This window comes from Belonocnema kinseyi, chromosome 8, assembly GCF_010883055.1.
Source record: "Belonocnema kinseyi isolate 2016_QV_RU_SX_M_011 chromosome 8, B_treatae_v1, whole genome shotgun sequence".
In the NCBI taxonomy this organism is placed as follows: Eukaryota; Metazoa; Arthropoda; class Insecta; order Hymenoptera; family Cynipidae; genus Belonocnema; species Belonocnema kinseyi.
In genome coordinates this window covers 128,095,960-128,100,852 of record NC_046664.1, presented here as the reverse complement: position 1 = coordinate 128,100,852, position 4,893 = coordinate 128,095,960, and the positions used below count along the sequence as shown (strand labels likewise).

Here is a 4,893-nt window from a genome sequence, read left to right as displayed (position 1 = left end):
GAGGCAAATTGGAAGAGGGTTTTGACATATAGCGCCCTCGATGGTCATCCAGTGAACCTCGGTTCATAGCATGCGTAATAATGTCAGATAGAGCCGTGTAAACAGTGAAGTGTAAACAGAACATGAAATTTGTTGTTCTGTAGTGTATTAATTAATAAAAGTGACCTTTCCAATTTTAATGCAGAGCATGAAGAGATGTGTAATTTGTGGAAAATTGTAAAGGCACGAAAATGTGACTTTACACAAGTAAGTAAACATAACCTCTATTCTTACTCCTAACCTATGCACATTTATACATTTGGAAGTGCATGATATGCAAGAATATTGTTTTTTATTGTAAACGCAAGATTGCTATTTAATTTTAATAATTTGTTATGTAGATTTCCGCAAGATAAAACACTGTGCCATGAATGGGTAAAGATAATAGGCCGGGAAGGCTGAATACCTGCCTCGTATAATGTGTTGTGCTCCGATCAATTTACAGAAGATAGTTTCTGTTCTTATGATTCGAGAGTAAGGAAACGTTTGAAACCAGGAGCATTGCCTACGATTTGTACAAAAATTACCCTTGAACCGCAAAGGGACATTTCGGAAATAAATAATACTACAGGTAAGGAAGTAACTTCCTTCTCTAATTCTTCTTATACAAGCATTTAACGTGTACGTAAGCACAGTTATTATAAATGTACTTGTAGAATTTTTTTTATTAATTTCCATTTCTTTCTGTATGTAGAAAACTCCGCCAAGTTACCTGAAGGCTTGTCTAATTTGGAAGAGAGTGTTGGTGAAAATGTAATGAGATCTCGAGCAATAAAGAAAATATACATAAGGGTTAATAATTTTGTGCTTGTAATTGTATGAAACGTTATGCGTTCAATTTAGGATAAGGATACTGCAAGTATACTTTTTTATATTAATTTTTTGTTATTGTTTTCCTTTTTAGTTGTCACGAATGAGGGTTCTTCATTCCAAAATTCTCAAGAATGTGAAAGTGCTTCAGAACCAACCATAAACATTTCCATAAGTGACGGTTCACTAAATAATAGAGGTATAAATTGGTCAAATAACTTTACAGAAAGGTTTCACTTATATCTTTATACTTCTCTTTATTTTATCTGTTTTCAGATGATGTGCACGATGTACTTCAACCTTTTTCATTTTTGGAAAATACACCTGAACGGAGTATTGTCGTGGATTATGGGGAAACTGCACATAATGTGGAAGAGATACGTGAATAGAAACGAATTTACATTTGTGCATTTTCTTTTTGTATTGTTTGGTATATCTCATTTAAAAATCGACTTGTAGTAGAAGTTGCATGTTTCTGGCTTTAAACTGCAATGCATCAGCTCAAAAGTGAACAATTTTATCAAGAACTCATCCCTTCCATTCAAAACTTGCAGGCTTTTATAATAAATTGACGAATGATTAAAAATTTTAATTTCCCTGCTTAAAGTTGAACTGAAATGTTTTGTTTAAATTGAAATTTAAATACTGTTTAATCCAATTTCTATTTTCTCTGTGAAGCTTCATCTTTCTTTAGTAAAAATTTCATGTTTCTTGAATTAAAAGACAATTTTAATCCAACAATAAGTTCTTAATAAAATTGTTCACTTTTGAAGCAGTAAATTGCATTTCAAGCCAGCAAACGTGAAATTTCTTCTGAAAAGAGATGAATTCTGAAATGGAAAATAAAAATAAGAATAAAAAGTATTTAAATTTCATTGAAGAAAAGATTTCGGTTGAAATTTCGATAGGGAAATATAAATGTTAAGCCATTAATAATTCTTTATGTGAAAACCTACATGTTTTAAACGAAAGGATAAGTTTTTTGCTGGTTCAAAAGTGAACAATTGTATCGAGAACTCATCCCTTTCGTTTATAACTTGCAGGCTTTTATAAAAAATTGAAAATGATTTAAAATTAAAATTTCCCTGCTTAAAGTTGAACTGAAATGTTTATTTATTGAAATTTAAATACTGTTAATTCCAATTTCTATTTTCCGTATAAAACTTCATCTTTTTTTAGTAAGAATTTCATGTTCGTTGTATTAAAGTACAATTTTCTGGTTCAAAAGTGAAGTGTTTAGTATCTAATAACAATTCTCATTGCAGTGATCGGTGCGTGTAATAATTACACTACACCGAAGAAGGAAATTCGGAACATTTCTGGAGCTGCGACACCACGCTCTAAAGTTCTGCACGATCATCGTTACAACTCCCCGCGTAGCGCCAAGAAGCGATTGGACATCATTCAATTAAAACTGGACTCGACGCAGAGGAAATTGAAAATAACGAGACAGTAACTGGGACGTCTCAAAAAAAAGGTAAACTCTTTACTGGACGTGATAGATGGTTTGAAGTGGAAAAAATTGTGCCTGTTGCCGCGTACTATTGTCTCTCGGCTAATGAAGATGCTCGTCTAGAACTTTTTAATCGCATGCTTCAGAATCGAAAGAAAAGAGAAACACTAACTCGCGAAAAATATCCTCCTGCTTTACGCACATTCGCATTGATGGTGCACTTTTTTTCTCCAAAAGAGTACTTGTATATCCGAAGAACGTTTGATTTAGCTCTACCACATCCAAATTTCCTTAGGACCTGGTACAGTAGCGTCGATGCTAAACCAGGCTTAACAGAGGAAAGTTTTAATACATTAAAAGGGATGTCGGATGAATTAAAAGAAAAGGGACAAAAATTACTTTGTGAGCTAGTTCTGGACGGGATGGGCACAAAAAAAGGTTGCCAAAGAGGTCGCGACGGTAAAGTTCGGGGCCACGTCGATTTACGTTTCGAGGTTGCCGATAGTGATGATCTGCTAGAAGTCAAAAACGCTTTGGTTTTGATGGTAGTGATGCTCGATCGTCACTGCAAATTGCCAATGGGTTACTTCTTGATCGATTCGCTGAATGCAGAGACGAAAGCGAATCTAGTGCAAGAAGCTTTAATTAGAATTCATGATGCGGGGGTGACAACCACTTCGTTAACGCTAGATGGGCCAGCTGACCATTTGTGCATGGTGGAGAAACTGGCAGCGCGGATGCACGTGGGAAAAACAAAACGTCACTAAAAATAATACTAATGAGAATGCTCTATCTCCAGATAAGGACACAGTCCCCTTTAAAGTAAATTTTCCACATCTCATAAATGGAGAGCCAGAAGTTAATGTCATTTTAGATCCGTGTTATATGATAAAAAATATCCGAAATTGTTGGGGGGAGTATTTCAATCTTCTAGATGGCGAGGGAAAACAAATCGATTGGCGTTACCTTCAACTCCTTGCACTGTTGCAAGAAAGTGAAGGTTTGCGTCTGGGTAATCGATTACATGATTACTCTGAGCTGAAGTGTGGCGTCCTAAACTGATACATGAAATAAACTGATAGATGAAATAAAGTGCTTTTTGCAAATGGTAACCGAACTAACAAAATTACTCCAATATTCGTGTGAATTTTATTTCATTTTATTATGAACGTACAATGCATGTTTATTTTATTGTGCATACATTGTACGTCAGAAAGATAATAAATGTACCAAAATATTGATGTAAATTGATTCTTATTATAGTTTATGCATCTCATCTGCAAATCACATTTATATCGTAACAATTTTAGATGAAAAACATACTTCTCAAAAGCTTGGAATAGTGAAAATAGAAGTAAAATAAATTTTTAACCAAGAAGAAGCTATTCTCGAAATATTTATACGTGAAAAAATACATGAAAAAATTTAAATTAAATTTAAAATAAAATTAAAAAACTACTATTAAAAAAAATTGTTTTCAATAAAAAGTGGGATGGTTGGATTTTCACTTATAAAAATGAATTTTAGGTTAAGAAAATAAATTTTCATATAAAAACTTATTTTCCGCCGAAGAGATTCATTTTTCGCATCGAGAAACAAAGATTTTTCACAAAATACATGAAATGGCAAACAAATATTTGAATTTCTAAAGAAATTCTGCGTCTATCATAAACATAACCTACAATACATGTCCATCGAAAAAGATCAAGAATATATAAATATGTATACTTTAACCTTTTATATTAGCGCAGACGAAATTTTCAAGGTCGCTGAACGCCCAGCTTATAAGAATAATTCGCCGCTTCTTACCTCTCATCATTTGAATCTCAGATTTATCGTTGCAATTTTTATAATCATACGGATTACAATTTTCGTTCCAGTTAGTCAAAAGCGTTTGATTCCCATATTTTATTCCATAAGGAAACTACAGATTTTATCAACAATTAATTACGTTAACCTTGCAGATATTTACTTTATTTAATTAATTAAGATCGAAGTACAAAACGATTTTGACACTTCTCACACATCAAATATCACTCACGTAGCGTTACATTAGTGAAAACCAACTCCAATTTTTAAGAAAGTACTTAATGAACGTCCCGAATGTATTTATGAACAATTTTAATCTTGGTTTGCATTTTTTTAAATTCGTAACTAATTATTTATTTGAAATGCGCGGCGAATCCTGGGGAACATAACTTTTTTCAGAATTTTGTTATAAGTATATTTTGCGCACGTCTTCTGAGTCTCGAAGCCTTTAACCAATCGGCGCAAGATCTCGAGCGCGGGAGATTTGGAAACCGAATTAAAATCGCCTATATAGTATTTTTGCATTACACAAATGCAAGACGCAATATTAATAATATTAATATTCCACACCTGAAAAAACATAACCTCAAAATCGAAGCATTGAAGACTGGAAACATTAAAATCCGAATTTCTTGATTTTATTTCAAAGGCCATAAATAAAAAATTTCATAAGACCATAAATAAAAAATGACGGATCGTACGAAAAAATATCAGGAAAATGAAAAGTTTTATTTTGTTTCATATATTAATAAAAAAATTAAGGAAAAATCGATTTTCCTAAT

At 32.7% G+C, this 4,893-nt stretch overlaps 1 long non-coding RNA gene across 1 annotated transcript; it reads left to right on the top strand.

Annotated features, from left to right (window-relative positions):
- The first annotated feature begins 417 nt into the window (after positions 1-417).
- On the top strand, positions 418-1,218 carry LOC117179120. Its single transcript, XR_004467864.1, has 4 exons — positions 418-610; positions 734-831; positions 944-1,048; positions 1,126-1,218. It is a non-coding gene; the product is annotated as an uncharacterized LOC117179120 (long non-coding RNA).
- Positions 1,219-4,893: the final 3,675 nt, after the last annotated feature.